Raw genomic sequence first — 27,930 nt, 5'->3', positions numbered from 1 at the left:
ATTTACATCAGATTAATTATCAGAAGTTGAATAGGTCTGTTTTGCTTCTCCACGAACTCCTGATCGAACAGCAGTCATAAGCTTGGTGCTACACAGAAATGCATAAACATAATTTATTATCTTTGTTTCCCCAAATATGATCCTCTGCGAGCTGTAAAGTTGGGGTTTAATTGCAACTAAGTTGCAATCAAAATGTAGAAAAAAATAAAAATAAAAATAAGAAAGAGTTGCTCAAGACAAATCAAATCTTTCTTCGTTTGGTCTCATCGACTAATAAATGCTTCATATACAATACATATGTTATTCCTTACCAAGACCAAAACAACGGCATGTTTTCAATAAGGTTCCTTAATTAATAAGATTTCACGTAAAAACAAGCAGCGTGAATTGAATCACGTTGTAGTGTTCCATCCGAGAGCCTAATTGGGAAATAAGACCTTGGTGGTGAGGGTGGTCTGATTTTAGTTCCTTTTTGTTGCACTTTGTAGCTTGTCATCTTTCAGCGATACACAATCTTTTTAACATTTTATCACATTTTCTGTCCCCGTGTGTTTTTATGCAGTGAGCACAAAAAGGTGTGTATGGAAACCCACCAAACTAAACGCTCATACAAACATGACCAAAGTCTGAAAGACTGAGGTCAGCCGGTGTAAAATCTGGGATCCCAAAGCTCAGGCAGTTTTTTCTACTCAGGGCTTTATGGTGTCACTGAGAGGGGATATCCCTAATACAGTTTTCACAGCACAGGAGCCAGTGCCACCTGCTGTTTGAACCTTCTGTCTGCACCAGTAGAAAAAAAGAAGAAGGCTGGCCTAAAGGAAACGTGTCTTTAAAAGGAGAAATGCTAAAACAGTTAAAATAAAAGAATAAGGGGTTTTAAATGAGCAGAGTAAGTTTCCTCAGCCCTGTTACCTCAAATGCGTCATATTTGATTTGAGTTTTTATGCAAAATCTGAGTAAATGACATGATGAAATTAGCAACAAATTGTGCAATGTAATAGAAATTGGTACAAATTAGAATACAATTAAAACAAATTGGTAATCGTATCTTTAAGAACAATCGTCATAAGAAGGTTCAATAAACACTCCATTTTCCAAAAAACTGAATTTTCTGTGTATTTTTTAAAAATTTGATTTAAATGATAAATGGGTGTCAGATTGTCTTTGTTAGATCATTTCTTTCACTGCATGATAAAAATGTTGAAGGTAGCCTTTAAGGGATAGATGATGTTTTGTGATCTATCAATATTTTTATTAAAGTTGTCAAATGAACGAAATTGGTGTCAAGTGCGCGCAAAGATCTGTTTGCACGACGACATATATGCAAACAACTGTAAAATTTGCTTGTCTACATATTTGATAGACGGCATGGATCATTTAGATGCAACATTTTAAAAAAAGGTCTGGGCCTCTTGACTGTTTCAACTGTGTCGCTGCTAAAACAAGCAGAGGAAAAGCATGTATGTCAACAAGTCTTAACTCAGCTCTGATATCAAGCTTTACTGTGTTGAGGGAACTAGATTATACCTCAGGCACTTGTTTTAAAGCCTGTTAGAAACAACTGCTGCGCTAGGTGTGAAATCTCTATAGGGACTTGTGCTAACCCTGTTTGAAATCATCCTATGTTTTTATTGAGATCATTATCACAAATATTGCCTTTGACAGAATCAATTTCCTTGTTTTGTGCTCTGTGGTGCCATATCGGCTAAATGTTACATTCTGCATTAGCGAATCCCTCTTTACAGGTCCCTGCACGAAATAAAGCAGGAATGGAAACTGGTGCAGGAAATTGGAAAGAGGGTTCCCGTTGTGCTGCAGAGACTGCTGTGCCTACTGCTATTTCCTCGGAACATGCCGGCCGTGTACAGCTCACCAGATGTATGTGTGCCCTCCAATAATCCTCTCAGTCCTTGAGGGGGAAATTCTGGTCAGGCGTGTAATACAGCGTTACCCATAACTCTGCTGCTGCTTCAGAGCTCAATTACGCTTTATTGTTGGGACAATGACCTGGCAGTAGTCTGCCGTTTGGCACCTTCAGTCCATCTTGGCTCATTCATCATGAGGCCTGGTTGGCTTTGGCACTTCAAAGGACATGCGGCAGTATGCACACAGCAGCTGGTATACAGCTTGGTGTTTCTCTGAGGCTTACAGACTGCTCGCTAATGTTTACTGAGTGCCAAAACCAGTTTAGAGTCTCTGCTGATTATAACACTTAATTTTCAGAAGTGAAAAGGGAAACATGAGTTACCACAGTCTGGATTTATTTAGACTTTTCTTCTGAATTTGCTGTCAACAGACAGGGACACAGCCATAATATGAGAGCAGGACTTTTAATAAAAAGGGAATTACTGTAATATTGTACTTGTATGCAAATACAAAGTCTTCTCACAAGCCAGGACTCTATGTAGTAATCTGTGATGTCTCTACAAAAGTATAAACTCAACTTGTGAGTGTTGTGTACCTGCTCGAGGGTTTGTACAACTTTGTCGGGCAGGTTGGAGTCTTTGAAAATCCTAATTAGGTCTGTCTGTCTGGCGTGCCACTGGTCTCAAGGAAACAATTAGCAACAGCCCCAACATGACAGGATGTAGTGTGCCATTCTCCCACCAGGCTTACTCACCCTGCTGAGGAGAACCTGTGCAACTGCCTCCTCATTCTGCAAAACAAACTAGCAAACACTTTCAGGATCATCAGGTAGGAGAGTGATTTCATTAGTTCTATGAGAGCCTTCCTGCACAGAATAAAGGTATATACCAAATGCTGCACAGCTGTGTGCTGTAGTATCGCCTCCTTTTCCCAGTTATTGGAGGTTTGCACTGTGGCGCCAGGGAGCTCTGTTCATTTGAAATTCCGAAATGAAGCTATTATAAAAATGGTAACAGGTAACTGCAGAGCACCCCTGTATGTTTTTCTATAAGAATCGAGATTATAGAAGCTCGCAAACAAGTGGTTGTTTTGAATGAATCAATTCGTCCAAGAGCGAGTATCTGGGTAAATGAAGAGTGAGTTTGAAGAATCACCTTCCCCCTAAAAGTTGATAGAGTTTGGAGTAAAAAGGTTTTTGCCACTGATGCATGTATGTATGACTTCAATGCTTTAATTTGCTGTAATCACAGAGCTCAAGATTCAGCAAATGGTTACAAAGACAAATAATTACATGAAGGCCAAAACAAAATGTGATGGATATGACTAACACTGTCACTGCAGCGGCCGCCTTCACATGCCATTTAACCACACCACTCCGGCTCCTGACCTTTGCTACTTGTCATCTCTCGCTAGTTCCCTTTCACAATGCAACAAAGACAAAAATGCAGAACGTGGAAAAAACTGAAACCCGGTTACACAAAGAGTTTTTATTTTAGAGCCGATTGAATCCAAATGACTCACAGACTGACTCATATACCATTCACTGCCTCCGCTGCTGCAAATGTAAGACAGAGTCAAATGAAGTTACTCAAAAGGACCTGTAGACATTTTCAATAGCTAGCCAAAACCTGATTATTTACACAACTTTAAACACAGACATTTAAGCCTAAATCCATCAACCCTTATTTGATCCATTATTGATACCTGCAGTATCAGTTAAACTATAAAATGACTAAACTTTGGTGTCCCGGGAAAAGCAAGTCTTATCATAGTTCTTTCTTTGCATAGACCTCCAACAGACTTCCAACAACAGAATGAGCTACTCCTTAGGTTAGCAAGTAAGCGCTTGTAACTTAGTAAACTGGCATCATCTGCCAGAAATATGCATGTCACGTTATTTAATCTCAAAGCATCAATTTCCCTTAATTCAACCTCACTGAACTTCTAGCACGGTTCTTTTGTTTTACTCTGACTCACAGGCAGTGCTTTGGTGCTTTGTTCTACCACAAACAGAAACAAAGCACCTACTGACACACATGCAAGAAAATACTGGAAATGAAGCATTTTGTCATCTGCCTCAACCAGTCATGCCAGATGGCTGCATTGAACCCAATTCTGACATTATTTCCTGTTAGAAGGGAGTTTTTCCTTCCCACTGTCGCCAAGTGCTTGATCATCTGATTTGGGGGATTTTCTGTGTATTACTTTAGAGTCTGTACTTTACAATATAAAGCGCCTTTAGGCAACTGCTGTTGTGATTTGCTATAAAAATACAACTGAACCAAAGTGAATCGAATCATTCAGCAGTTATTTTTGGTTTGTACTGAGAAATTATCTGAATTAACTCTAATTTAAGCAGTCACTAGGGCATCTGCATCAAAATCCTTAAAAGGTTTCCTGACTTTCTTACAATTTTTTTTACCTATTATTTATATTTCTACTATTTTATTTGCTACTGAGGAATTATTCTATAGATTTCAATTTTGAATTCTTTGAGAGTCTTTTGCTTATAATGTATTAAAACACACACACACACACACACAAACACACACAGCTAACAAGAGCTCAGCTGGACATTTTGACTAAAGCAACTGAACAAATAAAACTTCCTGTTGCAGCACGAAGTTTAACCCCACTGTGAGCAACAGCTTTCTGCTCAATTACCTTTACTTGTTTGAAAACACAATCAAAATGTTTCAAAAGGGCTTTAAGTTAAAAGTGTTTTTAGAGAACAATGACTTTAGATTTCTCCAGGGACCTTAGTAATTAGGAGGTAAGAGGTATGCCTGCCCAGGTGGATTTCACTGTTGACTCGATTGCATGGTGAAATTCCCAGTAGGCGTTTGCTGTTTGGCTCCCAGCATGTGCTGATTTCAATACAATATCTGTAAAAACCGCTACTTTGAAACGTATACGTATGCCTGCAGACTGTTTGACATTTGCCTGTCTGTTAAATCAGTGCACATACTTTGTAGTGAAGCACTTCTGTTATTAGCAAAGGAGGTGGATGATTCGGGCTCTTATTCGTAAAGGTCACCCCCTCAGGCAATCAGACATGATTTGTGTTTGAGTGCATAGATGTGTGCATCTGTGCAGGAGACTGTCTTTACTTTAATAATAGAGTTTTTGTTACACTCGAGATGACAGCTTACAAAAACACGGCTACAATTTAGTATTTTATTGATAAGCATAATGTCACCCCTCACCATGCAAAGACATCCATCTGTACATTGTCTTTACCAGTTATCCAGTTCAGGGTCGGGAAGAGACTCAAGTCTATCTAATGCTAACGATTGCACCACCATGCCAACCCTGTGCAGTAGAGTTTAACAACAGAGGGTTATATTTTACCTTCATCAGCCGAAGCAAAATTTAAGACATGCACATATTGGCTCTATAAGCAAATATCTTCATCTGCAAAATGCTGGTTGCTTTCTTGGTTTTTATTTGTAGACTCTTGTAGTCCATGTTGTATTCCCCAATCAGATTTCAGCAGGTCTGATTAGCATTTAAACAAGGGGAAGCAGAACAGTGCTTCTGGATCAGAGTATCTGCTGGCCACACTGGCAGCAGATTGTGCATATAGCATGATGGCAAGCTTAAAATGCAAGCTGGTTATATTTAGCGCACATACAATGAAAATGGACTCCAGGGTGTTGGTATAAGTCAGCAGGAGCAATCTCATCGTGAGCATTTTCAAACGTCCAACTTCATAAGCAGACGCAGATTGTGTTTCAAACCTGAATAATCCTAAATACACGATGTAGTGCATTTTAATTGGCTTTTGAAGTCAGATAATTTAAAATAATCATGATAAGGGGTAACTTTACAAACACAGATGCACTGAGAGTTCATGCCATTTGGTGTTTTTATGTTTTTCTGCCTGTCTTATCTCAGTGTGAATGGAGAAGTAGGACATAATTAGAGGGTACAATGAGAGCTTCCTCGCTGCAGAGTTTCTTCTTTGTTTAATCTTTAACATTTTAATTTTTTATTATTTTTTAATGAAGGATCCGTCTATATATTTAATAATGGAGTATTTTTGCAAGGTTATGAAAACAGGCATATTAGGCCTTGAACACTCAGTGATCTGTCTGTTCTTGAAATTCTACTTCTCTGAACCATCAGGACCATATGTCCCACCCAGATCTGTACTGTACACACTAGCAACAAAGGCTGCACAATGTGACTGTTTATCGTGTGGGTTTAAGTGCACAGCCCCTGTTATGTAATCACTGATAATCCACTGTTACCACAGTAATGCTGCTCACATCTGGTGTGGAGATTGCACTGCACTGTGACAGCATCAAAGCGTCTTTCCCACTTCACTGTCATTCCTCGAGTTCTCTTTATAATGGATCAGTGTTGTTAGTAGCTTCTGTTTATCACACCGTCACAGGACGTTATCTGTGCCACAATGTTCTTGGTTCTTTTCAGATATTTCTTAGCAGCATTACTGTGCAGGCTGGCAAACAAGCATATAGTATGGAACAAGCCCTACAAAGCTTTGACTTAAAGCTTAAAAAAAGGCATTCTATATGTCATGTTTCACGTTTTGCACTGGTATTGGGAGGGGGTGGAATTTGCAGGAATAAGCGTGGATGCGCCATTAGCGTGGATGAACACGAGGACAAAGAACTTAAAAGGGGAGGGTGTTTATGGAGGGATACACTACAAACCAAGCATCTATGTTACTGGTTAAAGCAGAAAGGATGGAGCCGGTGGTGACTCAGGATCATGGGTTCAGCATTTGTAGTCTGAAAGAGGAACTGGATTTGAGTTGGGGTTGTAAAATGGGATAAACTGGCGTGTACGCACCGTTACAGGAGAAAGTGTGTAGGGCGTGATTTCTGTCATCAGAGCCATCGTTGGTGTCAGGAGATGTACGAAGGATCGCCAAAGCCACACACATTTGCACTATTGCAACCATGCTCGGCTTGGATTACAGGATTGGCTGGTGTTTTAAGGTTTAGATACCATTAATCCCTCTTATCCACTTGCTGCACCTTAAACTGACGCAAAAAGATAAGCAGTATAGCAAGCAGTCAATATTTACTGGTGGTTATCCCTTCTGTAAACATCAAGCAACAGAAAAGCTACAACAACCAACAACACTTATGTGTGTAGAGCGAATTACGCTCTACACCTCCAGTCATTCAGCATCATGTTTTTAAGGCAGTAAACAGCAGTTTTGACTAAACATTTGAATGCCACGTACCGTGATTGACATTTCTATTGCATTGCACTGTATTATACTCTGCTCAGGGGGTTTTTGCATCTGTTATCTGCTCCCACACAGGAAAAAAAACCCTGAATGGATGGCTTTGTTACACATTTATACGACTCTGACATTTGGTTAAAAAGTGAAAGGTGAAGAGCTGCTCCTCTGGTCAAGATGTTGAGTAAAAGCATCATCACATCTAAATTTTGCTGAAAAGGGGAAAGAAACCCTTCCTCTTCAAGACCTCTGCAAACTCCTCGGGGGATCGGCGTATTTTAACCCAGATCCTTCTCGCTGTGATGCAACATTGCTTATTATTATTAGCACCTTACTGCCCTGATGTTGCACAAATAAGCGACACACAATGATGACTAAGCTTTTAAAAATAAAATCTACATCTACGTGTGTTTTTATAATGGGGAAAATGTTCTGTCCAGTAAGACGAGTTTGTTTACCCATTGTTGTGCAGCTATCTGATCACAACTGTTTCATAACCAACGAGATTTCAATCAAAAGAGCCAAAAATAATACAACGGAACAAAAGGATTTACATGTTTACATATTTGAGATGCCTTTCCAGTGTGTCATGGTCCCCCTTGTCCTCCAGGTGGAGACTTGGCTTGTGCTCTCTGTCCTCTACCTGTATGAATGTGGGCGTGGCTATGACTAACCAGTCTCTTACAGTGTCAGCGTGGTCTTCTGATTTCTAGAAAGCACAACTTTTCAGTGCAGCACCACCACTACTTGCTGGACTGTTGTCTGATGTGTGGTAGTGTAGCTTTTACATATCCGGGATATGGAGACCTGAACACAAAACACACAACCCCAGGTCTGAAGCACAAACGGAAGCCTAGGTATTTATATACTTGCTCTCTACGTCACACCACACTTAGTTGGTTTCCCTTTCTAGCTGCAAAAGCATGTAATTTCCCGTCAGCCTGCAGCCTACTTTTACACTGAAGTCTGGGCCTCTCTTATATAAACCAATATAATCCGCATATAAGCATTTAAGATTATATATTTATTACCTAACACTGCTTTACATACCTTATATGAATCCTTACTACTCACCTGGCCTGAAACTCTGGGCAGCGGAGGTCAGCCCTGCAGAAAGAGAGGAGCAGCTGTGTTTCCTGCTGGATCCTGTTGTGACGTTCATTGTTACTGCTCATTTTGAAAATTCTGTTCATTAAAACTGATAAACTTGTCAGCTGTTTCCTACATCTGAATACTTTAGTGAAACCTTGACACAGTTACCTGAAGGGCCGCTTGACTGTGCCTGGCTGACAGGATGACTGCTTGGTGTTTTTTTTGGGGGGGATACCATCTTATTTGATAACAAAATAAGATGATATGTCACATAAAACTAATTCCTACAACTATTAAAAAAAAATCTGAGATGTAGCCAAAGCTATGAAAGCATGATATTTATCATCTAGACTCACAATGTGCCTCAGGACTGTTTCATCAATCACATGTTTATGCCCACGATTCATAAACTCCTTAAATGATGTGTTTTATCTCCTTTAGCATGCCTACGATGCTCCAACACCTGAGTAACAAATCACAGTCTGCAGACCTGTTTCATAAATCTTGCTTTTCACCGTCTTGGATTAAACTGAACATGCATCGTTTGACATTAATCGCTGACACAAATTGTCTGTGTGTTGGACCAAAGAGCTAAATCGATGGGCTGAACATTCAACAACAGAAAGAACTAAAAGTCGGGCTCTTAATCACATTAGCTAGATGCACAAACACACGCCCTGTTAGCTTTTTTTCCTTCTTCTGTGGGTGGAAGAAATCTTAAAATTAAATAAGATAATGGCAAAGAAGATCATTATTAGATTATTCCTACGCACAAAACCCTGTTCCCTGCACACCAGTTTACAGCAGTACCAGCAATTTCCCCACTCCATCATGTGTGCCCCATTTGCATTTGCAGGCATCTACACCAGATCCTCTATCCCACTTTGAATTGCATTAACCTACAGTGTGTGAATGTGCCAGCGTTAGCTTATCTCTTAAAAGATAATGCTGTGCTCTCTGGAGAATGCTCTGCTATCGTTGGATTGCGAGAATTGATCTTCCCGTCATAGCGGGCAGGAAATCCATCCGCTGCTGTCAAAGCAATATTACAATGAAGGCATACAGTGTGTATTTCCTCAAGATCTTGGGTGACTGCGGAGCTCAAACACAATTACCAGTCAATGTTTGGAAGAAAAGCAGCAAGATTTAATGAAGCAGGTGTTTTGAAAGGCCCGCACTGGCATTTCTAAGGAGGGTTGTTGACAGTGATTGTGTGGGCAAGCTGCTTCTGTTAGCAGAGAGGGATTAGCTGTAGCTTATTAGGATTTTTATGTGATGAAGATGGAATACGTATGATTTTTACAGACAAAAATAGAATATAGTCATGCACTTTTGTTGCAGTAGATGATTTATGGATCATTTATGGAAACTCAGTGCTTCTGGGACTTCTTGTTAACTACTATAGCTCCACAGTTTTAAGGCTTTGTTTGAGTCATTTGCCACGAGTTGTTTTGTTGATCTGCTGGGGATTTTGAGCAATTACATTTTACAGACTTTATCTGAAGTGGTGAAGCGGTGTCTCCCTGTCAGCACCCTTATGTTTTAAATCCTATTACAAACCATTTTTCTGTTTTTTGGCATGCTATTAGATATCATACTTATTATGTCTCATATGATGCAATAAAATGCTGCACAAAAAATTTAAATTTGCAGACATGACATGCAAAATCTGCTTTGAGTTGTGAACAAAAAACTTACTGCGACGGGCATATAAAACTCCAGAACATTAGCTGATTCCCGTTCAAGATCATCTGCCAAGAAGGGCAAGTAAGGAAGCTAAATTGTGTTGGTGTGGCCCAAAAACTCCTGTTTTCAAATGAGCGGTTGTTTTGCTCGGTGAGATGGTGAGATGACAGAGGTTTCTTCCTGTTAACAGGAAGTTTTTCCTTCCCACTGTCACCAAGTGCTTGCTCATCACGGGTCATCTGATTTTTGGGGTTTACTCTAGGGTCTTTACCTAACAAAATAAAGCACCTTGAGGTAACTGTTGCTGTGACTTGGTGCTATATAAAAAATGCAATTAAACTGACCTGAATTGAATTGAATCATGAGAGCTAAAGTTTAAATGCAATGCCTTCCTTCCAGCCAAAATGTCACACAAACTTTAAGGGAATCCATAATACTCGGAGTTTGTATGAATTTCTCTGACAGGTCTCAGACAACAAGAAAGTGATATTACAAAGAATGTCACTTACGACAGTTTATGCTGACATTACTTTGTTGAATTAAAACTAAACATCAAGTTATGTCTCAAAGTAACAGGTTATTTATCATCACGATTCAGATTTGTCACACAGTATTTAGGAATCCTTTTACATTCAACAAGATTGAGAGCTAAGCTAAGGAAAACTGTTCTATTTTGTGTCATTCTCTTTTTCTGAAGCCCGCAGGCTGTTGTCTCTCGTCCTGACAAGGGTGACAAGATGAGTATCAACCCAAGTGAGAAAAATGTCTCTCTTGCCCCATTTTCGTGTCATTCAAACTCTTGAGAGAGTCTCTTATGTCACTTAACTATGTTGGATGGTGTCATTCTGACAGCAAAAACTTTCACAAAGACGTTGAAGGATCTCTGGTTTCTTTTCATGCTCTCACCCCGTAGTGCGTCATAACAAATATTGGATATGGTTACATTTTTGAGCACACTGTGGAATTAGATGTTATCTCAAGTAATGAGGTGAAATGCACATTATCCACCGTGAATCTTGATTTTCTGTTTCAAGGCTAAGCACTCCAGTTATTGTTGAAATGTTTGAATGCAGACACAAAAAGGGGGCTGAAAAAGTCAGGGTTCATCCACAGGCACACAAACATGTGCAGCTTAAGTTTTTTATAAAAAAAAAATAAAGAAAGAAACACTTTAATAGTTCAAAAAGTTCAAAGTTGGCGTTACACTCTTGTTTTTCATGCTCTGCACAAATTGCAGCTCTTCCAGACTCCTCTATAATCTTTTAACCTCTCCTTTTTCTTCCTGCACTCAAACACAGGAAGCTCCACTTTGTCAGCCGTCCATGTTCAGGAGAACTTAGCAAAGATTGATGGGTGAACAAGTTGACAAGGAATGAAGCTCTGGATATGATCAGAGGAAGGGAAACTCAAGATGAATCGTTGCCACTGAGAGGTGAAAAGCCACAGGAAGTCTTCACCTCATCCCTCTCTCGGGGAAGACGATGACCGTATGAGTTTTTCTAAAAGCCTAAGAAAGAGATGAAGCCCAAAAATGCACCCATGCCAAACATTTCATTTTTTTTCTGTAAAATCGCCATCATGCTAAAATACAAAAGCAGATAATTACTTCTATGCCTACTGTGTTTGCAAGCGGAAAGTTTCAGACACTGTGCATGATTTCAGTTTGTTTTTTGAATGCATTGTTTATTACAGCATGAGCATAATTTCACCAAGACATTCTTTTCACATATGTCTTTGTTACACAGTAAACAGAAAGCAATCTGTCTCTTTTGTCTGCTTGTAGTGAAACTGCTTTCAAGAGCACAAGATCCTCCTAATACACAACTTCATATCCTTCTGCTGAGGGATTCTATTCTTTGTACAGGCTGAAGATCTTGGCTCTGTGTGAGTATAAAATCAGCGAATCTGGAGACAATATGGCCAGGAGAGTCATGCAAAGTAAAAAAGATTTTGCTTGTTGACGAGCAATTGATAAACTGTATTCTGGTTCTCTTTACCACCTACACTTAGATCCAAGCAGGAATCCTGTGACTACCACCTGTGGCCACAGAGGCTGCTATTGCTCCTGGTCAGAAAAAGCTGCATGTGTTGCTTGACATCAGCGTCCATGTGCACGAGCTTGAAAACAATGATGTCAGCCACCATCTGTTCTGCCATTAAAGGACAGCGTGCATATGCTGCTCCATCACACCGAGAAAAGAAACTCTGGTGTGAAGCAGCAGATCTCATCTCAGCACAAAATCAAAGTGAGTGTACTCAGAGAGCTAGGAGATGGAACAGGCCATCAATGACCCCAAAGGATGAAAGATGCTGCACTTGACAAGCTCGCAAACAAAGAGCATCGCAACACGCTGCTGGAATTGTTCCTTATTCTTACTTTTCAGTCAGTCTACCGACACATCAGTATAAAGAATATTTGAATATGATCATGGCTAGAGGTACACTGCAGGAAATTCTTAGTGAGAAATGGACAAATCACTTCTTTCTTTATTTTTTTATTCCAAAATATGCAGAAGCCAGACTGACCCTCAGGCTACGGTGTCACTCAAGGCCAGATGTAGACCACATCTGGCCTTCTCAGAAAACTGTGTAGTGATGTCGGCTGTACTCTTTGGCAAAGGGCAACACTGAATATGGGTGCGAACTGGTCAGTTACTCAAGAAAAGTAATATATCGCACATTACTCATTACTTTTCCTTAAAATCATGCCAGGGATGGAAATTGATAAGTATTTAGCAATTCTGATTCCATTATCGATATCACCTATTGATTCCTTATTGATTCATATTGGATTCTCATTGGCTCCTCATTGAGTCACCACCATCGCTAAGCGCCATATCAAAGACATTACATTCATGCAAATTAATTGTATGCGGTGGGTCAAATGTTTGTGCATGTTGGGAGTATTTCCCTTCTTCGTTCTGATCAGTTTTGTGATCATTACTCAAAAAGAAGTCATTATTATACATACTGCACTGAACACTTTTCTTAAAAGTAATGAAATACATAATTACTCGCAGGAGAAAGTAATTTGTTATACTACTTGTTACTTTACTTTTGCATTTCTCCATAAAATGATACGAAACACATTGTCTCATAATTATCATTTAACGATATAAACCTACATGATACATTTTCACACACCAACACAAATACCTTTCATATTGAGGACACATATATCATCTTTCTCTTAGTATTTTGTAATGAACAAAAAGCCGACAACACAAATATCAAAGATGAAAACCAGCACAAAGAGACTTTAGTGCAATCGCCATGGCGATTCTACTATAGAAACATAAACAGGTAGAAACTGAGGCTGCAGCCTGACTGCCCATCAGTTTGTTGCCTAAATTCAGGGTCTGGCTGCTGGGCTGGGTCGGCATTCACTCAGCTTTAACTTCACTCTGGGTTCTTTACTAGCTTAGCGTTAGCATGCTGTCCCTGCAGATGCTTGAAAAGAGCCATTATGTTGGGTTAGCAACATAATGCAGTTTTTCTGTCCTGGATGCAGTTTCTGCATTACTATCACGCTCTTGTAGTTTTTCTGGAAAAACAAAACAAAACAAAAAACAAATGTTCATATCTCAAAAACTGTATCGCTGTACTGCATTTGATCAGCTCACTTTCTTTTAATGCAGTGCAGATTTAATGCAATCTATGTTGCTGTGGGTCAAAGAGTTGTGCCATTTCTATTCCATAGTGCTGAATGAATGAACATGATCCTAATGAGCTCTTTATAACTATCTAGCTATATCAAATAGCTTGGTGTGGCATCTTGTGTTGGCCCTATCTGCTTCCACTGCAGCAGATAAACTCTGGATGCATCCCATTCTTAAATGCCGTGGACGGGTTTCAAGAGAATACTTATTATGCTGTCAGTGGAGCTTGTGGCCGGGTTGAGCCATCCCATCGTTGTTCAAATCAGCTTCCTTGCTTATGTGGACAGGCCCGTGTGAGAGGATGCTCATTATGCTGTCAGTGTTGTTCTTTAGCGAGCAGCTCCACTGGGTCGAGTTGTTTCATTTCTCTTTGGGTGAGCCCACACTCTTAAAGCTGGAGTGTTTATGTAATCCCAGCCTTGTTGCTGCTACATCTGTGGCAGCATCAGGTGTCCTTTCAAGCCTGACAGTAATACAGTCCACTGTTGTGCAGTACTTGCATCAGTGCAACTGCTTATTATGACCACACACGGTGCACTGCTGGGTGTCGGTTATTTAAGGACAAAGTTACCACATAACAGCAATTCATCACATTTCTTTGACAGCCTGGCTACATTAGCGAGCATCTTCAAAACTTCTCTGTTTTGCTTCCAGCCTGCATGAGCACTTCCTAGTCAATTTGTCCTTTAAATGGAAGAAAAAAAGTCACAGGTTCTGTTTGCTCCATGAAAAATAAAGTACGCCTTTATCGCCTCATAGCCATAATCGCATCCAGACAATGTGTTTGGATAATAAGTAGATGAATGATGTTTAAAGGGGATGAGGTGATTTACAGCTCACTGTTCTATTTTATCCACCTAATTAAACCTGCTTTCCCACTGAGCGTTTTGTTTTTGCCGCTATTGTGTCATTTTTATTTTCATGCTGCCGCTTGTTATTGATGTCTTTGCTCCCTGTTTCAGCTGCTGATGTGTGTTAATTCCCCAAACGCTGGTAATTAATGGCACTCGTCAGAGTTACTGGCTGTGTACATTCATAATGTTGCTCTTCAAAGATGACCCCCTCCCCCCTCCAAAAGAGTGAAAACATTAGATTGCACAATCAAAAGGGAACTAAGAATGGCACTTTTTCATGAATTGTGCAACATTTTAATCTACGCGCTGTGATTCATAGCGTCATTTTACTAGATAAATCAGGGAGTAAGCCCTATTGCTTAATACTGATACTGACTAAGGTACAGCGGAAGGAAAGAAGATTAATGGGAAAAAGAAGTGATAATAGTTCCTGGAGCACCTGGTGTGGTCTTCTGCTGCTGTAGCCCATTTGCCTCAAGATCTGAAGCGTGATGTATTCAGAGATGCTCTTCTGCATACTTTGTTTAGAACAAGTGATTATTTCAGTTCCTGATCCCTTCCTATCAGCCTAAAGCAGTCTGGATGTTCTCCTCTGACCTCTTATGTCATCAAGACATTTTCACCCAGAGAGCTAACAGTCACTGGGTTTGTTCTTTTCCACAGATATGGTTGGTCTCAACCATATCTGAATGCCTACATACACTGAGTTGCTTGGCTGATGAGATATTTACATGAACATGCAGTTGAATAGGTGCAAATACTGTAAAATAAAGGAAAATCCTTCCATGGCCTGTGTAGCTTTCCTGCTGTTGGCACACATGCTGTCTATAGCAGGCTATGAACTCATCTCTTTTGTGCTGTAGTTTCTTTTAAACATCACAGTAATGACTTTAAATAAACTAAACATCTGTTTGTAGTTAATATTATACACAAGATGAACTCACTGTTCGCTGACTTATTTTGGGATGCTGTGTAAAACTGACCGAGCCAATAAAGCTGTCACAGGGATTAATCGTGGCGACCAGAGATGGGCAGTAACGCGTTGTTACTGTAATCCGATTACTTTTTTCAAGTAACGAGTAAAGTAAGGGATTACTATTGCAACTTTCCCGTAGGAACGCTGCGTTACTGCGTTACTAAAACCGTGATTTTTTGCGAGAATGTCTCATGACAGTGACTTAGGCAAGTGCGACGTTCGTGACAACAGCTGTGTGCAGATCAACAATGGATCACATATCGAGTGCGGAGAGAGTATGAGCGTGCAGCGTTTAAAGCGTGGAAGTACTGACCTTACTTTGAGTTTGATTCCATAAAAAGTGACAAAAACATTAGTGTCCGCTGTGCGTGGGAAGAAAACTTCTTTTTACAGCGAAAAAAAACCCTAAACTTCCAAACAAGCACCGAGTAGCTACGACGTAATGGGAAACTCACAGAGAAACTCGCAGATTCTTCCACTGACCGCGGCACACCTGCACCAGGGTAAACCTCCGCCTAACCCACTCCTGCTTTACAGGTGAAAATAGAGCAACAGGACCGCTGAGTCTTTGACTTTATTTATTTTCTGCTGTGTTTTACTTGCATCTATTTGAAAGACTGAGTGTAAACACAAAAAATATTTTATTTTATGTGCTGGAATGTGCAGAAAATAGGTTTAAATATTAAACTAATTAGAGAATGTTGCATATAATAAAATTTTTGCTTGATGCATAAAGTTAAAAGATTAAAACTAATAAAACAAGTTTTAAAAAAGAGACTTTTCCATTTGATTACATTTTGTATGATGGATTATGCAGAAAAAGTAGAATTGGGCTGAAAGAGCTATCGCTTTATCACCTACTCAGGTTGTAAATTGTGTTTTTAAAAAGTAACTGAGTAACTAAGTAATTAATTACTTTTGAAAATAAGTAATCAGTAAAGTAACTGGATTACTTTTTTGGGGAAGTAATCAGTAATTAGTTACTGATTACTTTTTTCAAGTAACTTGACCAACATTGGTGGCGACTGAAGAGGAAAAACTATGAGACAGATGTATGCCATGCTCCAGTTTGTTAGAGGAAGTTGGAGTTGCACTTCTCAGCTTACGGAAGTGTTCCTTTAACAAACAAGGGGAATCAAGAGCACTACCCCCTGGTGAGAATTAAGCCTTTTGGTGCTGTGCAGATATCAGTTACATATGTGGTTTTGTGGCTATTGAATGTCTCCTTGGACACTATAAGGCAGCTTTATACACACATACACACACACACACACATATATATATATGTGTGTGTGTGTAATTTGAAGTGTATATGGTTTTAGAAGGCTCACTTCCAGGAGGGCAACTGCAGTCCTCCAACCCCTTCTGGAAAATCTACTGTTGCCACATATCTCTCCACCTAAGTATTAAACCAGCTACTGCGTGTGACAAGTTGACACATGTTATCTGCAGTTTGGGAAAGTCGACCCGGAGTGGGAAGAACCAACTGAAACAGCAGACTGAGTTCGCACGGGGATTTCATTCTTCGGTACCAGTGGGTGCATTATTTTTCCTGATTAAAAAAAAGTACAGGCTTGTTTGTGTTATATATTAAAGTAAGAGGAGTGCCGAGCATTCCAGTGACATTAGAAACCTTGTTTCTTTAGTGCAGGCTGGGTTTTGCTTGGCCTGTACTTTGGTATTTGCCTAAAAATACCAAAGGTTTGAATCAGCACTCAGGAGCTGTTTTACTGTTTATTGTAATTTAAACAAAATTAGGACATATATATATTTGCTGAGCACATACTTGGATATCAAATGAATCCTCTATTGAATGTAAAATACATAAAAACCCCATTAAACAAGTTAAAAATAAAAAAAAGCTTAATGTACTTGGTAGTAAAGGAGGATAAGGACGGGTGATGATACCTGTGTGTCAGAATGGTGGTCTTACCTCGTGTCCACTTAGAGATTTTCCCGTCAGCTGTCAATCATACTGCCCGCAGACCCCGCCTCCTACGGAAACACAGGGGGTTGTCTGACACGTGATTAATTCAGTATGGCGGATCTGTTGGATGACTGATTTTTTTTTTAACGGCACCGACGGGTCCTAAAACCCTGCTCCGTGGATGCTGTTAAGCAGCGGGAGAACAGCAACAGCTCCCAGCCAGCACAGCTCGGTTCAGGTACTGTTTCTGTTCCGTGTTTGTGGAAAAATAAACAGTGTTTGCTTTGAACGTTTAAGGCACATGATTGAAAAAAAAGTTAGCGATGTTTATCTCTGGGGTCGCTGCGCTTTGCGTCTCCCCGAAGTGAGCTGCAGTCGTGGGGCAACTCCACTTTACTCTGTTTCGTGTGGGTTTGTGGGTGTTTTACAGTCAGCTGAAGGAAGCCGTGAGTGTTGCGCAATAGATGCGTTGTTGCTCACTTTCAGCAGTTTGTAGTAGGTTATCAAAAACAGTGTGTTGTGCAACATTGTTGCTCAGCTTTCAGTTCGGTAGAGGCAGACTGCGGTGAGAAGCGGACTGTTATTAAAGCGTATTCACTGTTTCTGCCTCGTGTTGGCACACTGCCTTCATGATGACTTTGAGGTTACAGCGAAGGGCTGCCAGATGTTCTGGGGAGGTTTCGGCGCAAACAGCCGCGCTTCCAGCGGAGCTGTTCGAGCTCACATAAAGTTTTGTTCTTGTAGTTAAACGCACCGCTTTGCTCCATAGTTCCTCAAGTAACACAGAGACAGCACGGGTGTCCGTGTGCGTGCGTGCGCGTGTGATGGAGGTTTCTGCTGAGGTCGGACCGCGCTGCCGCAGTTCTGGCTGTAAACTTTGTCTCGGTGAAGTGTAAACAGAGCGGAGCAGCAGCAGGGCTGTGCCTGTGCTCTGCTAAATCTCCTGTAAGCCTTCACTAGTGGAAACTATTCCCTCAGCATTACAAGCTCTGGAGCACTGCTGGCGCATGCTTGTAAACTCCAGGCCCCACGGGAACAAGGTCACAGCAGTCCACTAAAGAAATGTCTGAGTTGTCCTCCTAAAGGATGAGTCTGCCGAGAGCACAGGCCAGACTGGTGAAGATGTAAAACAGCATCATTGAATTATGGCAGGATCTCTTTCTACAGCCTGCTGCCTGTTATATTCTTACTCTTTAAGAGCTGATGTTCAGCAGTGTCTGTGACTGAGAACTCGTTAGGCATGTCTGATCTTCTGCAGCTTCAAAACGTCCTCATGTGGTCTCATTCAGTTGTTTGGTGATGACGGATGTCATTACATCATGATCTCAATCCTTTGAAGGTAACAGCATAGTGAAGATGATGGTGTAAAAGAAATAAATGTTTGTGAGCCAAACGCTCGGGCTTCTGGCATCTCTGAACGATCAGCTCTAGACTGTTTTTCACTCTTGGCTTCTCGTGATGTCATGCAATCTCAGACACGCCACACTGATTGTGAGCACAGCAGCTGCAAACTTGAACCTTCTGACTGAGACGGGCAGCCAACCAGAAGAAAGCTGATTTGGGGAGTGAGTTAAATGGGTTGTTAAGACAGTGGATAACCTGAGAGGTTACACCAAGGCCTACTGTAGGATAAAAAAGGGTTATTTGAACGTTGGAAAAGTGACTTCTCTAAGGAGTTGAGTCCAAGTATTGAGCTGGAATAAGTGGGAGAATAAGATGGTTGGAGGATGGGTGTCCCCTTTAAGAAGCATATGCAAAGTCTTGTTGTACAAAACAAACTCTAAACATGCCTAATAAAACTCCACGGGGCTGGCAGCCTGTAATTATTCTTTGGCCACATGAAAAATTCCAGAGGAAGACCATATTATGGCGTTTTGGATTGCAACGCAAAGCCGCCACAAAAAATGTTTTTGTTTGAAATAAATGGTTTTGCATTTGCACAAAGTTTTTCTTTGTGGCGATTACTGCCATTTTGCATTCTACATGCAAAGAGGAAATGTTGACATGGTTGTAGTGCGTGGTAATGATTTCAGTTATTATTATCTAAGTCTCTTTCTTGTTTTCTTTGTAATGATCATGGGGTGTGAAATATCTTGCAGTTCCTCTGGATTTTAGTCTTTGTAGACCAGTGATGATGATTTGTGTGGGTTATTGTAGAATGTGAGTGCGAAACGGAGTCGGACCCTTTTGCTTTCTGGCAAGGACGACCCTACAAGAGTTGATCGACCCACCCAAGACAGTTCTTGGATTTTGACCAGATGCTCTGTATCCATCTGTATCTGCATCTCCGTGATGGGGGTGTACAGTAAGCTACAGGAGAAGCATAAATAATCTGGTCAGATTTCAAATGAAACACCTGTTGTATTGCTTGTATTGACTTTAAAAGACAAAAAGTCACCTGCACATTTGATTTTCCCCTTTCGACAGCTTTACGTGGACTAAGGACTTAAAGGATAACTGAGAGTTTTTAAATCACTGTAAATTAATTGTGAGTCCATCTAACAAAACATCTGCATGGCTTAAACACCTGCAGTAACTGTCTCACATTTTAGACTTTTGTGTTTGTGGAACTGAATTATTCCTAATTGTACTGTGCAATGTGGGATTTTGATGTGGGCAGCACAGTGGTGCAGTGGTAAGAACTGATGCCTCACAGCTGGTCAGCCGGGGCCTTTCTGTGTGGGATTTGGGTGTTCTCCCTGTGCAATCCAAAGACATGTGCATGTGTTAGCTCTGCGATAGACCAGCGCCCTTCCCAGGGCGTAACTCGCCTCTTGCCCAATATCTGCTGGAGGGTGTTGGATCTTAGGCGTTAGTGTTTAAGAAAATAGTTTTTTTTTCTTGTAATATTTAAGCTAAATGAGACTTAATAGCACAATACAGACTGGAAGTCCCGCTATTGTTATTATGTCAGCCATATTATGTCCACTTTAAAGGAATCTGTTGCAGTTAGTGCCATGTGCAAAAGGCTGTAATATTAGGAAGTCTGCATTTTCAAGCAGGACTTTGGGTTTGACAGTAAAGAAAAAGAGAACTTCTGTCTGTCTCTAACACTGGGCTGATTGGGGTAAATGTAACCAGTCTTTTCATCTTTTCATCAGGGAAAAAGCTTTTATATGATGGCCTGCAAGTTGTGCTTTTGTTTGTTTGAGTATGAACCGAGAGTGCACTGTGAGATTGTTTTGTATTTCTATTAGGAGCTATTAGGCGGATTAAAATGCTGGTTTTGGGAAAGTACAAGGAAAAAGAGGTTTTTTTTGTTATTTTTCTTCAATCATCTAGTTGATTCAGCCTCTATTTTTTCCTGGAGTTTCCCAGACAAAAGTTGACTAACAAGACAGGTGATATGTCATGCTGATATCTTTTGGTCGTTACTCCAAACTCATGGTACTAAGTCACGTAATAAGAGAGGTTCAAAGTTATATTGGTCTTTAAACCAACCAAGCCTGAGGCAAAATTCATAAAGTACCAGAAGTGTAGGATAAGCATTTCACAGTGTGACTGCTGACTACCAACTGACCAATAGGAATGCAGTGTGAAATGATGCACTGATCAACGAGCGCTTGTGAAAGAGCCAAAACAAACTCAAACAGTATAGATGGAAGTAAAGCATGCAGAACAAAATAGTTGAGATTCCAACAAAGAAGAAAATCTTGTTGAGAAGCTTTGTTTGTATGATTTGTCCCCCAGCTGGTATCATCACTGCGCCAAGGAGGGTGTAGCACGGAAAGATATAGTGGATGTATAACAGCTGTACATCTTGGCCCCAATTCAGTACTAGGCATTAATATCATAGGGAGTACATGCATCAAACCTCTAAGTTCCATGTTGGCTTGTAGTATACTCAGAGGAGTACAGAAATCTCAAGATGTGTAGAATAGACTAGAATAGCCCTTTATTGTCATTGCACATGGACTATGAAAATGTAGGTGCTCCGCATCAACTGTGCTGGGATAAAATATAAATAGCAAACAGGAGAAATGTGTAAAGTCAAGAAACAAGAGAAATGTAGACAAAAATAGGAGAAAGGCGCACATAAGAGAAGTTGCAGTAAGTGACCTTAGACCAGCAAGCACACGGGCTACCTACATCATTACCTTACCAAAGTTCATGAGCACTTGTGTCCTAAGTTTGCCTCTTTTAATCTCTTTAATAAGCTCATTTATCTTGGTTCCATTGTGCTTTGTGAAATTCTGGGTCTGACTTTCCAATTTCCTTCTATTATTTAGGACAAGCTGGCGCTCAGAACGTTTGCTTGTTTGTGGACAGTTTGTGGACGTTGTTGGATTCTAATGGGTTCTATTAATGAGACTGTTGTGCTCGGAGACAAATAAAACCCAGCAATCCACAGTCACCCAGTAGGAATTTGTAAACTGGGAAGGTCGTTCCACCAGCTCACTGCCGTTCTGAATACTACTGTATCTTTGATTTCAGTCTGTATTCATTTATTCTTTTATTTTGTCCTTCTCTTGATTGCACAGTGTTTGAGAAGACACTAATATAGTTTGAATGACACTTGGGGAAATCGGCTGCACATGAATCCTTCAACTAAAGCAGCCAACCAGTCAACAGATGGTTACAGTACATTGTTTTTTCTCATTTGGCTTACTGTTATGCAAGTTTATAAAAAGAAAGGAAGCTGGATATTGGCCAGAAAAACAGCAAAAGTAAACAAGAGGAAGATTGAAGGCAGTAAAAAAAGGACTGTGAATTTTCAATGGCCAACTGTAAAGAAGCTCTCAGCCTCAATTGATGTGATTTGAAGCTTGATGAATCCTTGTGTTGACCCCCTTTGGGTGCTGTATGAGTTCATTGCTGTTGACTATTCTCCAACATTCAGCTCTATCCCCAGTTGGTGCCTCAAAACTCCAATAAAAAAACCCTGTTTAGCTCTTTTGTTCTTGTCCTGACTTTGAACCTCTAAAATCAGTTAGCATGTGGTTGGTATTTGGGACAGGCACCCCTGTTTGTTCACATGTTGTTTATGTTACACTGATTGGCTTTGTAAATGGCATTGGAGCTTTGGTTTCATACTCAAGCAGCATGGTCCAAATAGTAATTTGTCTATCAAACCAAAACTGCAGTTGACAGTTGCTTTTCAAATGAGTGTAGTTTAGATTTTAATTCCTCTTAATCACCATATGTTGGTTTTAGTCTCACTTCAATAACCTTCATTGTGCCATGTGTATTTAGAAAACTAGATGCAGATGGCAAAAGTTGCTTCTCGGTATCTGACAGTGTTAAAGTTGGCACATGCTAACCATTCAGTGTTTTCCACATGTAAACTTGCGCGGCTGTAGGTCTAACGGCCTCAGTATATTAGCAGTATATTTTTCATTATAATTTCTTTAGCTGTCTGTTGGAATGACACCATCACTTTACTAGTAGATGATCCCTTTGCGTTTTTTCTCATTCTTCTGCTGCTAGCCGCCTTGTTGCTGCCCTTAACAGTTTGGGTTTTCTGCACAGGTCGGGCTGGCTGGCTGTTATAGTGGTCCTCAATGCCATTCACCTGCTTATGCACCAAGAGTCTTCTACATCTGTATTTACTTCAATATCACCATCTGGGACTGACGCTGGCAGTGGTGGTCTTTCTTCGTCAGCAGTTGTAACCTTTTTCTGTAACCATGACCTGGAGCACATGGACAACCGGTTCACCTGCTGCTGTGCCAGGCTTACTGATTTAAAGTCAGAGTTGGAGTTACTTGCGTGAAGTATATTTGAATGAATGAATGAATCAATGAAGTTTAGAAAGCAAGCATGCACACACAATACTTGCAGACTACTCCCTCCCTCCACAATACCTCCTACCTCTGTTACGGTTGTCAAAAAAATAGATTCTCAGATACTAACTTGACTGATAATACTGCAAATTACTTTGTGATTATGTTATCATTTGCAGCAGTACCAATACAAATGACAGCATCTTGGCCTCCTCCAGTTGACACAAAACATCACACAGAGCAGTTGCAGACAGGTAGGTACACAGCTCCTCCCCTTACCAGCAGCTGAAGTATTTGATGTCCACAACACTGAACAATTTTGAGAGGTCATGAACCATCATAAATGTTAACTTGGCCACCAAACAATAATTTTAGTTGCTTAACTATTAGGAGTTACAAACCCAGCCTCAGGGGATCACAAACTAGTGTACGCCTAGTGTTGGTGTTGGTCCCATGCCTCCTTAATTGGGAGCGCTGCTTTAGGAATTGCATCTGGTATTAAAATCTTTGCCAAATCAAAGGTGGATCTTTCAGCTGAAGGTATTTTCATTTGATAGCAATGTTAGCCATCTGTTAAGTTATTAATTATGATGTTACAGACAGACAAAATTGATAACATTTGTCTTCTGGCTTAAAATTGTCATTAAGGTAGCGGGCTAAGAATGAAATCATAGCATTATCGTTCTTGCCTGTCTGTAACATTATAATGACCACTGTCATGTTTTAGTGTTTTGGTGCTCCCTAAGACAATCTTAAAATATTTGTCACATACATATTTTACAATTACTTTTTTGCACTATATACTATATATAGTCCAATCAAAAATGGTGTTGTCACTGTTTGCACGATTCTAACATTTCTTTAAAAAACAAATGGCTGTATAAATGCTATAGAAGAATCCGCCCATTTACCATTTACAGTATCAGTGTGCTAATGTTTGGATTTTCTAAACCAGTAAGAATGTAGGGAAACGTGCAACCTGATAAAATCAGCACACATTGCTTATATTTTGATCCAGAAAACTTTCAGTACAGGTATGTTGATGTTAACCTTCCAGGAAAGACAGCTGTGCATGCTAGGACTTTTCTATTATTAGCAGAAGAGTGCTTTGTTACGTTCAGACTTGTTCATTAGTATAGATTGAAATTTCACTTTAATCAAAGAAAATGGATTTTGGCCCGAAAAGAAGACAAAGATTGAAAGCAGCAAGAAGGATGCTGGGATTTTAATGGGCGGCTATACAGAAGCTCTCATCCTCAACTGATGTGATTTTGAGGTTTGATGAGTTCTTGTGGTCACCCAATGAACTCATGGCTGTGAATTATTCTCCCACAGTTCAGCCCCTTACACCCTGTTGGTGCCTCGCAACTCTAATAATAACCCGTATTAGCTCTTTGTGTTTTTCCAGGACCTCCTCCTGACTTGGAACCCGTCCTAGCGCTCTGAAATCGGTTATCAATAGGTTTGCAGTTTGGAAAGACATCCTTATTAGTGCCCATTTAGTTTTCCTTTCACTGATTGTGTCTATTAATAGCACAGCTGTGTTGGGTTAGAGCTTGGTACCTGTGATGGACAGGCCTGCACACTCAGCCATTGTGCAAATAGCCATTTTTTTAATAGGCAAAAGAAAGACCATTTCAGGTAATCTGTCTGTTCTTGTGATGGGAATTTTGGTTCATATTCCCTTCCTAGTTGCATTAATATTCTCAAACTATTAATTTAAAAAAATAACTCAACATAAAAAGTTGCATCTGGTTGAGTCAACCATCAGCTGAGGATGCAGGAAAAGTGAATTTTCGGGCATTTAGCTGGTGTGCTTCACCCACGTCGGGATATTTTATTTGACATTTAGATGAATTCCAGCATTTTATGACGTTAACCCAGTAATAAAAACTGTGACTGAAGATGAGTCAGTACATGAACAGAAGTAATGCTAAAATGGTATGTTGTTGAGAAATAAAACATGACCTCCACCACTTTAGGCTTGAATGTTTAGTAATGATTTGCCTTCACCGTAGCTGCATTTAAAACATTTTAAAGTCGCTTAATTTAAAAGACTTTTAATGCAATATCCGTGATGTTATTTGAATTTGTGTAGAACTCCGGTACCAGGTCTCGAGGCTGGTCTCATGATTTTTATCTCCAGTCATTTCATTAACATGTACTCGGTTACTGTTTTGCATTTTGATGTGGAACATTGTGTGCTGTATTGAAGTTGATATGAAGGGAAAGGTGTCAGTAAAATGAGGACTTTAAAGAAAAGATGATTTAAAGAACTTCAAGTGGACGAGGCTTGTGTCATTGAATAGACTTCATCCAAATATCCACCCACTCCTGAACCAGAAACACTGTCAGAAGTGTCTTACCTGGACTGTTCCTCAGTAGTCTAGCTGCTCTTTTCAGATAAAAGTACATTTTGGAGTAAAGAGGCACAGAATCCAATGGATTTGAAGTCCAGCGTGACGTTTCTGTGATGCTTTGGGGTGTGATCTGCTGGAGTTGGCTGCTGTTGGTCAGCTGTGCTTCATCAAGTCCAAAGTCAGTGCAGCCTTCTACCACGAGATTGTGGTAGAAGCTCTTCATGCTTCCATCTGCTGATGAGCTTCATGGAAATCCTGATTTACTTTCCAGCAGGACTAAGCTCCTGTCCACTGTGCCAAAACTACTGTCAAAATAAGAGCAGTCATTTCTGTGAAGGTGCACGCAGGCAGATATAATGCAAGACCTGTTTTAGGGTTTACGCACCCAAAAGTGATGGAGTACAGGTTCTAATTCTTATGACCACAATCTACCTTTTCAAAGCAATGACGGTTTCAGGCTTTTTGGAAGCAGTGGTGGTGCAGTGATTCAGCTGTTCTCGTAGGTCTTTGGCATGTACAATCTAAAACTATGAGATTTGAATCTTTTTTGTTGTTGTTGAGTATTTTGGCTTTGAAAAGAGCAGTTTTGTTCTTAGTGTCTCGTTTAAATAAAGCAGGAAACCTCATCAGCTTCAGTCACAAATGCAATTTTAACATTCAGTTAACGAATGCCTCAAACTTTAGTTATCACTCACGTCAGGAGAAACTGCAGAAAGTGAGAGTCTGCATAGAGAGCTTTATCTAGGGCACACTTTATATACCTCAGCATCAAAGGACATTCTTATATAAACAGGACTGTCTCATTCAGTATATGTTTTGAAATTATATCAGCTGTACATTACCCAGCCCTTGTTTTACACCCTGAACTTCACAGTAGAGCTGGGCGATAGAACGATAACGATATGTATCGCGATATAACTTTTACTCGATAGAGAAATTAAACTATCGCGATAGACCTCGCCGCTCTTGTCCTCTTTAAAAAAAAAAAAAAAAAGTCAGCCAATCCAAATCCAAGTCTGACAAAAAACAGAGTAGCGTGCACTGTAAATTGTGCCGAAAGCAAGTCTGGAAATACAATAAACTGGTGCATGCGTCACACTGTGCGCCACGTTATTGTTTCGGTGAAATGAATTTCTACAATACTGTTAATTCTACTCTCTGCAGTGTTTAAATGCTTACATATACACACAGTTACTGTCCGTCCACACATATGACTCGGTTCTGCTTCTATGCCCCAGCTTTGTTTACTTTTTCCCACCGAGGCTTCTAGACTTCTGATTGGCCAACATTTCTGCACGGTTAGTAATATAGCGCCACCTGCTGCTTTGGCATGTTCATAGCAGCGTTTTCCTTCATTTCTGCCTTTATGTGTGGACGGGATTATTTTTTAAAACGAAAACGGAAAATCTCTGTTTTCAAAAATACCCGTGTACGTGTGGACGTAACCTCAGTCTCTGACTGGAAGCGCTAATTCGTCATTCGGCTTTTGTCAGACTAAAGTAACTGTTAAAACTGTTTGAAAAGCTCAGCTATACAACAAGGAGAGATTGAGAATTTCCTTTTAGTTCTCAGTTTATTTGATATTGACAAAAGTTAGTCAGTTTTGTCTGTTCTTCTGTAAAACAAACTAAGATTTATTTTTAGAATTAATATTTTGTTTCTAAGTGGAATTGACAATTTAGTCTGTTTTCGTTTGTTCTATTTTGAAACTTAAACGCTTTAGCGGCTGCCTTTTGTGTAGTTTGCAATATTTGCCTTTATTTATCTGAAAAAGTCTCATGTTCCTTAAGTACATCTACCCTGTTGAACTTATTATGGGAAATAAATATTTAAATAAAAACAAGCTGCTGATTATTTCACATTTTACTTGTGAGCAACGGCACATTTAAATCTTACAAATATAGTTATTTGGCTTATATCGTGATAGATATCGTTATCGCCTGAAATGAAAAAAACATATCGTGATATGAAAAAACCTTATATCGCCCAGCTCTACTTCACAGATGGACCGACCAGCTCCTGTCAGACACACTACAATATTCTACTTTTGTCTTGGTGGTAATAATAAAGCAAAAAGCTTCCTGTTGGGCCATCCACATCTATTTCAAGAATACTGAGCTGCTATCACACTGTAAAGACTCTACACCTCAGAAACATGTCAGTCCATGGCATACAAGGCACTAATCCCATCGCCAGCTGAATAATTCATAGTCAATTAGGGCTGAGAGGCTGAGGCGGTCTTCATGGAGCAAATGCATTTTCAATGATTCATTTCATGAGCTATGCAAGGGGTCTCTTAATTGTTGTTTACTGCTCACTATCCAACCACATGTTATTTTTATGCTATCGTGATTACTCCCGGCAGTGCTCAGAGTGCTTGGGAAATGAAGTCCATTAAGGGGTCCTGAGAGCTGTTTTCCTGTCAAGCGCCATGAAACGTTTCCAGATCCAAACTTCACTGCATGAGAATAATAAATCTTATCCAGACGAGTTAGCCGGTGAAAATGAGATGCTTGAAGAGATGCAGGTGATGTGTTTTATGGTGCCACAGTGCAGGAAAAAGAAATAT

General features: G+C 40.1%; 1 protein-coding gene across 2 annotated transcripts in view; it reads left to right on the top strand.

The window, feature by feature from the left end:
- The first annotated feature begins 17,361 nt into the window (after nt 1-17,361).
- Nucleotides 17,362-27,930, top strand: part of hdac4 (histone deacetylase 4) — a 123,175-nt gene continuing 112,606 nt past the window's right edge. For both annotated transcript variants that reach the window (XM_082508454.1, XM_082508453.1), the window contains exon 1: nt 17,362-17,516. The gene's annotated coding sequence lies outside the window, so the exon portion shown is untranslated. The remainder of the gene's footprint in view (nt 17,517-27,930) is intronic.

Source organism: Aulonocara stuartgranti (assembly GCF_965226115.1).
Source record: "Aulonocara stuartgranti genome assembly, chromosome: 16".
Taxonomy (NCBI): Eukaryota; Metazoa; Chordata; class Actinopteri; order Cichliformes; family Cichlidae; genus Aulonocara; species Aulonocara stuartgranti.
The sequence above is the reverse complement of the archived record's forward strand: the minus strand, read 5'-3'. Positions and strand labels throughout refer to the sequence as shown.